The 12,346-nt window shown below is 36.8% G+C and overlaps 1 long non-coding RNA gene across 1 annotated transcript in view; it reads right to left on the bottom strand.

Annotated features, from left to right (window-relative positions):
- Positions 1-12: 12 nt before the first annotated feature.
- LOC126190868 (uncharacterized) overlaps positions 13-12,346 on the bottom strand; it is a 55,701-nt gene continuing 43,367 nt past the window's right edge. The window contains exon 4 of the long non-coding RNA XR_007538290.1: positions 13-37. This is a non-coding gene — a long non-coding RNA (uncharacterized LOC126190868). The remainder of the gene's footprint in view (positions 38-12,346) is intronic.

Raw genomic sequence — 12,346 nt, 5'->3', positions numbered from 1 at the left:
CAATTCCCAGTCTTCATTTTCACAACCCTGAATGGTCCTGGAAAATATAATTATTCACCCTTAATGAATTTTGTAAGTGAAAGTACTTAACAGTAACCAGATGCACTTAGTAGCTACATAACAAAATTGTTGTTGTGATCTTCAGCCCAAAGACTGTTTGGTGCAAATACCCACACCAGTCTATCACGTTCAAGCCTCTACATCTCTGTACAACTAGTGCAACCTATACACACTTTAACCTGCTTGCTGTAGTCAAGACATGGTCTCAACACACAATTTTTATGATACACATTTCCCTACATTAACAAATTTACTAGGGTTTTATGTACTCTGGGAATGCAATGGCCCTAATTTCCCTCTTTGCTTTCAGTTTTTCACCACAGTACCATCATAACAAGATCAAGGTGGCTAATGTTACAAGGCCAAATCAGTCAATCATTCCAGACTGTGGCCCCTGTAACACGTGTAAAAGCAGCTGCCCCTCTTCACGAACCATACATTATTCTGGTCTCTACGCAGATGCCCCTCTGATGTGGTTGCACCTATGGTACAGTTATTGAATTCATTCAGGCACACATGCCACACACCCACGGCACAGTCGAAGGTCAGTGTTTCTTAGCACAATAAGCATGCCTAGAAATAGACTGAAGAAACATAAAAAGCCAAATTCATTTAGCTGATAGATACTGGATTTACACCCTTAAGTAGCTACTACCATGGAGCTATGATGTAGTATCACAAATATTGACATTAACACTGATGGTTTTCCATATGAGCAATGTCTGGTAAATTTATAGATTTTTATTGCAATGCATTCATGTTAGCTTTATTTCTAAATATGCACAATTCTCTCTCTTTCTGTTACATGTGGACTTTACATAATATCGTGACAACGTCACATCATACTTCTCTGTTTATGCAGAGCTTTGCAGTGTCGGTCAGCACAGTACATCACACTGTCAAGAGCCTCGATGTACTTTATTGTAATAATAAAGTAACTAAAAAACATTGGACCTTAACATAATGAAAATGGGCTGCCTTCATTAAGATTTGGTTGGTAGCAGACATGGTATATTCACAGTGATAATATTTGCATCATATACAGCCAGAGATGTGTTAATCAACACAACGAACATTCATTCAGTGAACTATGATGTGCACAATTTAGTGTTTTTATTTCCAGAACATTAAACAGCTCACACCTTTGAACCTGAAATTGATGGAATGCCAAAGAACTTAAAATATTAAATACAATGATTAAAAATATTATTCACAATAGGTACTGCAGAACTTCCAGTATACCATCACTGACTGACACTAATTTGTGGCTTAATAATTATCAGGTTTCATTCTACAAATGAAATGATTAATGAGTTTCCTCATCTCTACATAGAATTGTCAGTTGAACCTGCATGTATACAAGAAAACTACTTCAATAATTTAGGAGTGTTAATATTTGCATGAAAAAAAAATGAATAAAATTACTGCAAAGATAGTTCCACGCATGCAATGTTTCATTGAGTTTCCAAGAAGTCCAAAGACCATGCAATAAGCACCAAAACAAAATTCAAGAGCAAAATCACAGTGAAAATGAGGGAAAGAAGGTAACACTTTAACATCGTGCATCAGTACTGACTGGCCCAAGGTCAGGCAGGAAATTGGCACTGTAGAGTTCAAGATACCATACCATCATCCACTTCAAATTGTGAGGTTCCTCTTATTTCAGACACTATTTATTTTGCTCTTTAAGCAGTGATATAGATTGCTACAGCAACGTGTAAGAAGTCAGTTCCCACAGTTGGAACACAGGCAGTGGATGCCATATGATGCTGAAAATATACCAATCGGATGGGGAGCCCAGGCAAGTCATGAGATTGGATTTAACTTGGTGAGAGGGTAGCTACTGATATTTCGGCTTGAGCTAAGACTTTTTCTACTAGTGACGTAATAAAGACTAGGGGGGAGCCTAAGCATCATTAGAGTTTGTTCCATAATTCCACTATGCAGAACACTATTTATATCAAGAAACAAATGACAATAATATTGTGCCAACAATGCATTAATCATTCTGAGATCGTACAAGTGATAGAGATTTCTGGTGTGCATTAGGACGCACTTCAGCTCCGATATGTGTCAAACTGCTCTCCACGATCTTTGAGATTAATTATATCAAATTGAATAATTGTAAATTTTTTACAATGTTTGTTCATAAACGCACCTTAATGGTATCCCAGAACATTATTTAAAGCAGATTAGCTACCAGCTCATCTGATCATGGCCACATAGTTATGTGTTTAGCTTGGGGAATCTGTGAGTGTGACCTTGGTTAAGTTGAAACTGGTGTACGGGTAACATTTAACATTCCTTAGCAAGAGCACAAGTTTTTCACTTGCACAAATCATTTTTGGAAGGTTGAAAACATGTTGATGTCGAACCTCACTCAGGGAGACCAACTTCAAAAAGTGATGAAATTGTCAAATATGTGTGCTCTTGAAAGATCACAACAATGTTACCAAAAATGATGGGTGACCTGTTAAACACTTTCACCATACATCACATTGCATTTGCAAAATTTTCATGCCAAAATGGTGCCAAAAAACTTCACAAGGACAATCTAAGAAACATACGCATTTATCATCTTCAGGATTGCCAATGACCATGAATGGTTCAGTCATGTGATCACAGATTCGTGGATTTCTGAGTATGATCCCGATACAAAGCAGCAAAGTTAGGTGTGGCATACGGAGACAACTTGATAGGAAAAAGGTTGAATCAGCAAATCGTAGGAGTATCGTGCATAAAGAATTTATTCCTCCAGGTCTAACTGTCAATCAACTGTTTTACAAAGGTATCCTTGAAAGACTTAGGAAAAGTTGGAAAGGAGTGACACCAGACAGTGCAGACAAGGGGATGCTACATCATGACAATGCCAAGTCACAGAGCCACTTCAATTACTGAATTTTTGACCTCAAAATACATTCCTGTTGTTCCACAGGCTCCCCCCCCCCCCCCCCCCCCCCAATTCACCCGATCTGAGTCCTTATGACTTTTTTCTTTTCTCACAATTGAAAAATGTCTTATAAAGACATCATTTCTGGACTATGGAGAACATTCAAAAGAATGTAATCAACAAGTTATAAAGGTCCTGCCAGCTTAAGCCTTTCTGCACTGCTACCAAGACCGGTAACAACACTCCACCGGTGTATACCTGCAGAAGGGAACTATTTTGAATGGGACAATACCGTCGTTTGAAAAAGATAAAAACTTTGGCACATAAAAAATCAGTCACATGATTTTTCTTATGCACCCCGTAAGTCTGCAAGAGTACGGCACAGGGCAGGTAGGAGACCATTTTAAGTGCTGATTGACAACAGTAACCCAGGGAAGAATTAATTTTAATTTTGCAAACTTGAGAGGGCAGAAATGAACAGTTTTACTACACATTGCCCACACCACTTTTTATGGACTCATGGCTGGACTGAGAAATAGTTATGGAGGTTAACTGCATGGAGGGTCTTGCAAAACATTTTCAAAGTATGCTGTTCACAACCTGAAGGTTGGTTTGTGCACCACAGCAGGCCTACTTTACTTTACTACTTGCTTAAAAAAAAAAAACTGGTGAAAAAAAAGTCCGAGAGAGAATCTGTACAGTAACCTAAAGAAATACCTGAAAGGTATGCCACAATGTGTATGCAGTTCTTTACTCCATATTAAAGTATATGTGGCACTTCTTATGAAAATTACTGCCTACAGTACTCAAAGTGATCATGTTTGATTTAACTTGGTCCATAGGATGTTAAGTAATTAGCAATTTATAAAATCTGGCACAGTGTGGCACAAAAGTTAGTGATCTTCCTCAACTTTTAAGTTTTTAAAGTGGGGCAAATCATGCACAAACCACATGAAACCACACAAAAACTACAACAATCACTTAAAAATAACTGTAAAACTGAAATGGACACGCTCAGTGAATATATATGCACGTCAGGAAACAAAGGAAATCAAGGACACAAAAAGAAAATAAGCTCTCAAATTTAATTAAGCATCGTGTTCAAATTAAACTACTCCCTTTGGCACAGCAAAATCTCTAAATGTAACACCAGTGGAGGCAACAAAGCTACATATTACACGGATCATGAGTTAACATCAGAAGCATTTAAAGGTTAAAGTTAATATCAGGGATGACTTTACACCAAGGTTAAATACACCACAGGCAGCACTGTGCATTCATGTCAAGTATTTTCATTTTGGTACGATCAATCTTCTGAAGTTTGGAATTGATGTCCTCAACATGCCACAATAACTTCACATTTATGTAAAGAATATCTTATGCTTTCTTTTTTGAAAGCAGTGTACTCTATGTTTTTCTGAATGTTTAAAACAGATTTCTATTTTGGCAGATATTGTGGGAGAACCAAATATTTAAGTTTTCCCTTCCAATCTAGAACACTTTTTTTACCCACATGCCAAAAAATTGGGTACAATTCTACAGCATAACAAACCTATCGAAGCTGAAGATTCTATTTCCATTGGGCATTTCATGGTTTACAAAAAAGTTATGATATTGTCCATAGCCTCATCTTACTGGATTCTGTTGCCAAAGCAGTTGAAATACAACTGAAACTGGCCAACTGAGACAATAGCTTCCATCTTGATGATTTGCGAAAACCTCTTGTTTCTCATCTTCCCTCTAAAAGTAATTTCATTATGAATCTTTACTGCTTAACAATTTTAATGGCATATCACCTAATTGATGAACACTGTGATCTGCAGCCTGCTCAAGCAGTTAAATGTTTCGTGTAAAATCAGTGCTTGCAAATATTTATGATCGATGCAAAATTTTAACTGCGACTGCCAGTTTAGTGCTGGCTGTGTATTGTGTGACAAGCATATATTACTGCACAGCACTGATTTGAATCACATGGTTTCAGCATCAGTGTACAAAGGAACACATCTGGAGACTCAGAAGATAGATGTCTGGAAATAGGCAAGACAGTTGAGTACCAGATGGGAAAGATGTGCAGTATCAACCAATTTGTACACGGTCAGGTTGTGCATGCCCCAATGCAAGAGACTCTTCACCTGCGAGCTAAGTTTAGTTTAGTTATTTGTGTATATACTGCAATCTCTTGCTGTGATGTGGACCAAGTCAGCTTTAATTTCAAGGACTGTTTTAGCAAAACTCAAAAAACCCCATTTCTCTTTCAAAATGCATTTTTTAACGTATTCTGGTACTTTAATATGAGCCTCACACAACGGATAATAGAAAATTTGACGAAACTTAATATTTGCCATTGTAAAAGGTGCTTGAATCCAGCAAATTTTCACATAAGTAGACATCTCCATTTTTCAAGATTCCACAAAAACTAAACTAATCCTTCTTGTATAATGTATGGTTGAAACTTTGAACGTAAAATTTAAAAGTTAAATTTAATAGCCTTTACACTCATCTGCAATAACTGCCAGGTAATCACACAGCATCATACAGCTTAAATGACTGTTACACAACAATGCATATTGTCCTGCACGATTCTTTTTCTTGTTCAACCACTGTTTTGGAAACTGGAACACTCATGCTGGAACATTATTAGGATGTCAAAAGATTCAGAATGTTCTTAAACAGATCAGGAAGCAAAAAGTGGAAGAAAAAGCAAGAGTCATCAATGGCAAAAGAGTAAGAAGCGCACGACTACACACTCAAATGAAGATCTGAATATAGACTGTACCCCTACTGGCGGGGGGGGGGGGGGGGGGGGGGGGGGGGGGGGGGGGGGGGGGGGGGGGGGGGGGGGGGGGGATGCAAAGCAGGGATGCTGGTGTTTCAATGATCTTGGTCATTTGGAGACATACTGTATGCAAGTAATACAGAAGCTGAACAGGAGGATTTATTACTATGATACATGAGAGAGATTTTGCATAAAAGACACAGAAGAAAGGAAGGCGATTGAAAGTAAACAAAGGTATGTGTCAATCTGATACTACATAAAAGGAGGAGGCTGAGATATTCCTCTACGTGCCCCAACTTTCAGAAAAGTGACAGATAAGTCTGATTTTATTTATAGTCTGAATTAAAAGTTTGTAGAATGCAAATAACTGAACAGGTTACATTTATTTCATACATATTTTTCCAGGAGTGTCTGGGTGACAATCCCAGGTGTACTGCCAAAAGATACAAGCTGGAGGGTGTACTACCTAAGGAAAATAGATGTGGACGAGCTCACAAGCTGCAGGAAATAGATGAAGAAGAGCACAATTAATTAAGAAGGACACACGTAAGTATAAATGCAGATAATCTTATTAGTCTATAAATAACATTTAGCAGTTGTATCTTTAGCAGACTTAAATCTTAAAATGCATGAAAGCTACAAAACTTCTCAAACTAAACAAGAGTTGTTGGGCCACTCTCTTTTGAACTATAAAAAGTTATTCTACAAATGTTTCCACAGGGGCTTTGGAAATCCTGATAGTTGCTCAGCTTGTTTATACTTTGTTGTAGAGTTAAAAGTACATCTCTTATAAAAAATAATATAAGAACCAATTATATGCACAACATAAAAGCAAAAAGATTTTTCAATATTTTACATGAAAATAAAAACATCACTGAAACAGTCTGTTTTGGACTACTGGTGGGACCAACCCTTATCCCAAAGTGTTTGCTGGAGAAGTATTTTATTCCAGACAGCACTAGCTTATAACTGTATGATCTTAAAATATAAAGGAAAGCACACAAAGCAGTTAACCAGATATAACTCGAGACTGACTCAGAATGGGAGGAAAATGAAATTGCATCTTTACCTTACATCTACACCCACATTCTGCAAACCCATCACAAAGCGCATCACAGAGGGTATGTCCCATTGTACCAGTTATTAGGATTTCTTCCCATTCCATTCATGTATGGAGCACAGAAAGAATGATTGATTGACTGCCTCTTTGCATGCTGTAATTATTCTGATCTTGACCTCATGATCCCTGTGTAAGCGATATGTAGGGGGTTGTAATACATTCCTAGAGTCATCATTTAAAGCAGTTACTTGAAACTTTGTTAGTAAACTTACTCAGATAGTTAACGTCTATTCTCAAGAGTCCACCAGTTTAGTTTCTTCATCATCACTGTAACTCTCTCCCAAGCGTCAAACAAACCTGTGACCATTCGTGACGCCCTTCTCTGTGTACATTCAATATCCCCTGCTAGTCCTATCTGGTACAGGTCCAACACAATTGGCCAGTATTCCTAGAATGGGTTGCATAACTGACTTGTAAGAAATCCCCTTTGTAGACTGACTGCACTTCACCAGTATTCCACCAATAAACCAAAGTTTACCAGCTGCTTTATCCACATCTGAGCCTATGTGATCATTCCTTTTCATACCCCTACAAAGTGTTACACCAATTTCATCTGTGACTCATTGATATTATAGTCATAAGATACTGTACACACTTTTACATTTCTGAATATTTATGTCAAGTTGCCGTTCACTGCACCACGTTGAAATATTATCATGATCTGACTGAATATTTATTCAGCTTCTTTCAGACAGACTTCATTTTAGATAACTACATCATCTGCAAATAGCCCGATTTTCTTCTTAATATGATCTTCAAGGTCATTAATATACAACATGAACAGCAAGGATCCTAACACACTTCCCTGGGGCACACCCGATGTTACTTCTACACCTGACGATGACTCTCCATCCAAGATAACATGCTGTACCCTCCCTACCAAAAAGCCCTCAATCCAGTCACAAATTTAACTTGATATCCTGTACAGTATTTTGACAATAAGTGTAGGTGTCGTACCGAGCCTTTAGAGCAAGATATAATGAAAGAAGGTGCAGATAATCTTAGTCTCAGATTATTATTTTATTCTTTTGACTACCAAAACAAATACTACACAAAGATGGCAATGACTATGAGTTACAAAGGTATTTAAAGGTACTGAGCATTATTTCTCAATATGTGGGTGTAGCTATTTGCCTCCTGACAGTGTTTTTGACCTTACTGAAAAATAACTAAGAAAACATGAAACAATCACTCTGCCCTCAGAAATTAAGACGTGTAAGGACAATTGGGGAGGTTAAAGTTTTGGATAAAGATTGGTATAGTCACAATAAGAAATCAATTTCCAAATGTGTAATGAAAGCCAAACTACTTTTTAAGGTATTTGAGGCAAGCATACTGCATTATGTAGAAAGACGGATGACCAGGACAAAACACCTTTTTCAAAATACTTATTTTGCTTCACTGGTAGATGTTGATGTGCTCCAATAATGTTTGAAGCACCTCAACTGCCATCAGAGAAGCAAAAATAAATCTAATGACATGAAGAAATTTGTGTCTTTTTTTTTAAAATGATTCACAGGAAAGTAAAGAGTTCTACTCAAACGTTGTACAAGGGAATGCCAATAATACTGAAGACAAAATTCTGTATTATAAAGAACTTTTAAATCAAAGAATACCATGTTTCAGTATTGTTCTGGATTTCACACAGCATTAAACCTAAAAATTGTGTTAAAATACGTAATATTGCTTTAGCTGTCATTTAAGCATCTCACTGAGTTTTATGATGTGTGAAACAGATTTTGTTACTGTGAAACTTTTGCTCATGTGACTTTTTTAAAAAAATATATATATATATATATATATATATATATATATATATATATATATATATAGACACACACACACACACACACACACACACACACATTGTAAACTTCTTACACCGATACTGTCTACAAAAGTAATATACCCACTGAATTTAAATGCTTAGAATGTACATTTATAACACCCGGCATAATAAAATAAAGAAGAAACATGCACAAAAAGTGTATATGTGTAGATCTGAAAAAATTTGAAAGTGTCAACTTTTTTTTTTTCTAAATATAGGATGGTAGTAATGAATTTCAATTATTCTTTCCTCAATCCCTATCTACGTGGATAACCAGTATTATATTCTTTGAATCGTCAATACTGAATACAACTAAAAACTCTCCCCCTGTAAAATTTTGTAAATGGCATTTGTTGAGTTTTGTTAAAATGGTCCGCAATTACAGTTTACTTTCTCAGTGAAAAATATGTATTCAGCAACCCCTTTATCTCCATGTAGTGATTTATACCCAAGTACACTAGATATACATACAAGGGGAAGTTGGAAAGTAAAGCAGTGCTTGGTAACACTACTAGTATCCAGGTTTGAAGTATTATCATCTGCAACAATTCTATACAACATGTCATTCTTATTCCGATGTTAGTCATCATATTGTAGCAGATGGTGAAACATGGCGGCTCCATTGTCGATCTGCACCAAGGAGGAAATGAGGGCAGTGATTCGCATTTTGTCCGTGGAAAGTGTTAAACCTGCAGAAATTATTCGTCAAATGCAAGCACAGTGTGGTGACAGCTGTTTATCACAAAGCAAGATATAAAAATGGAAGAACTTCTCTATATGATGAGGAAAGATCGGGCAGGTCACTGATGTCAATCTTGGAGGAAAATTTGGTAGTCACTGAGGGTATGGTGATGGAAAACAGACAAATCACAGTGGACGAAATTGCCAATACTTTACATATCAGTCATGATTCAGCATATTCAACCTTACATGACTGTCTAAATTTTCTCAAAGAGTGTGCAAGGTGGGTACCAAATGAACTGTCAGCACAGCGTAAGGCGCAAAGGATGGACTTCTCTCAAAAACATTTGGTCTGTTATTACTGCGAGGGAGATGGATTTTTACAGCAAATCGTTACTGTAGATGAAATGTAGGAGCATCATCACAAACCGGAAAGTAAGGCTGCGAGCATGGTTTGGAAACACCCATCATCGCCAGAAATTAACAAATTTAAACATCAACCATCAACTGGTAAGATAATGCTAACACTATTCTGGGACATGGAAGATGTGTTGGTCATTAATTTCATCCTGTATGGCAAAACTGTGAACAGTGAGAACTACTGTGATGTGTTGCGAACTAAACTGAAACCTGCAATCAGATTCAAACGACACAGAAAACTGCAAAAATGTGTCACCTTGCAGCAAGATAACGCTCGACCACATTCTGCCAAATGGATGGGTGGAACAATAATGGAGTTAAGATTCGAACTGCTGGAACACCAGCCACACAGCACACAGTACAGACCAGACCTGGCTCTGAGTGATTTCGCTATGTTTGGACCACTGAAGGAAGCGTTCAGGGGAAGATGAATCACAACTGATGCAGAAGTCGTTGAAGCGGTGCAAACTTGGTTACAGGTGCAACCACAAAACTTTTTCCAATAGAATCAAAAAACGCGTGAAACACTGGACAAGGTGGGTTGAAATACAGGGAGATTATGTAGGAAAATAACACACACACACACACACACACACACACACACACACACACACACACACACACACACACACACAGATATATACAGGATGAGTCAGGAGAAAAGGTAGATGCTTTGAGGGGTGATAGTATTAGTGATTTTGAACAAAAAACTTCATATGGATGTGTGCCCTATTCTGAATGGTTTCCGAGATAGAACATAATTAATATCACTTTTGTATGTTTTTCTTGAATAACTCGAAAACCACACCATCCAACAAAAACATGTCACCGTACAAAATTAAACTCCTGTATATTAAATTTCCTATAAAAGAGGTCCTATTCATTTTTTCTTTAGAACTAATTGTTTGTGCAAAGAGAGCGCAAAAATGTTGAAAAACTCGCTCCACGTGCATGCGCTGTAGCTTACGTAGTTTTCGTAGGCCAATTTGAGGTAGTTTCCCGACTTTATAGACCACAAGTGTCCCGTATCAAACTGATTGTCTCAACTTGCTGTCTCAAATTGACCTACAAAAACTACAAGCTACAGCGCATGTGCGTCGAGTGAGTTTTCCAAAATTCTCGCACTCTCTTCACACAAACCATTAGTTCTAGAGAAAAAAAATGAACAGGACCTTTTTTGTAGGAAATTTAATATAGTTTAATTTTGAACTGCGATACATTTTCACCGGAGGGTGCAGTTTTCAAGTTATTCACGAAAAACGTACAAAAGTGATATAAAATGTGTTCTATCTCTGAAACCACTCAAAATAGGGGATACGTCCATATGAAGTTTTTTTGTTTAGAATCACTAATACTATCACTCCTCAAAACATGTAACTTCCGTCCTGACTCACCCTCTACATTTTAAAAATTCTTGTCTGGGGTAGGAGGAATTGTCAAGCAGATATGATTTTAATTTGTGTCTGAATCTAATTTTATTATATGTACTAGCTAAAAAATGCCCACTCCACACAGTTTTTATTTTTATTCGTTTTCTGCAAACATTCGAAATCACTCGAGAACACTTAAAAAAAAAATCATAAAAATGTTAGAATGCCATGCTAAAGGGTACTTTCGAATGCTCAAAAATACTCCCCAGTCTTCAAATCTACTGAAGTATTCATCACAACTTTAATCTGAAATTAAGTACTCTGCCAATCACTTCTCTTCTTTATACAACACCGAGAACACTCCAAAACACTCAAGAACATTTTTTTTTTAAAAAATTGGAAACTTTCTAGAATCCTCTAAAATAAATAACATTCAAGAATATTTTAGAAATGCTGTTTTTTCTTTATCTTTGCTTGATATTATTTTCACTCTAATTATATTGTCTGATAACTGTTCACAACCATTTCTTGTTTTGAATTTTTAAATTAATATCGTTAACTACTTAATTTCTTGCTGCTAAAATGGCTCTTTCGAATAACCAACTTGAGTAATTTTGAACAATGTTCACAATAACTTTATCTAATAATTCATTTTGTCTGTTGACAATGTTATTTAAATTATTTACAAGCTCAATCTGGCTACTTACATGATCAGTTGGGTGGATGCCTTCACTAATTTTTAAGAGTTTTTCAACAAAATGTTTCACTACTTCATCATTGGGAAGTTGAACTCTCATGTTTGTTCTTAACTCTACATCCCTCACTAGATACCAACAAAATGATTTCTTCAAACATGCATTTCATCTGCTGGAGTTGATTTTAGAATAACTGGAAACATTTGCCAAAAATGTCCATTACATGTAAATAATGCAGCTCCTATTACTTCAAGATTACCTCGGAGATCTACAACATTCTACAATCTTTTGGAAGGTTCTATGACATTTCTGAACATTCTCCAATGTACTAGAACGAACATTCTGGCCAGTCTCGGCCACTTCGGCTCTTGACTTCAAGCTACTTCACTGTCTTCTCATAAGAAGTCATCTGGCGTGATGCCCTCTTTTCATACCTATATCTTCAAACCCAACCCTTGCAGTTCCAAACCAAACCTTTTCATGGACAGGGGATGTAGTGCTACCAT

Source organism: Schistocerca cancellata, chromosome 6 (genome assembly GCF_023864275.1).
Source record: "Schistocerca cancellata isolate TAMUIC-IGC-003103 chromosome 6, iqSchCanc2.1, whole genome shotgun sequence".
Lineage (NCBI taxonomy): Eukaryota > Metazoa > Arthropoda > Insecta > Orthoptera > Acrididae > Schistocerca > Schistocerca cancellata.
This window is presented reverse-complemented; position numbering and strand designations above follow the sequence as displayed.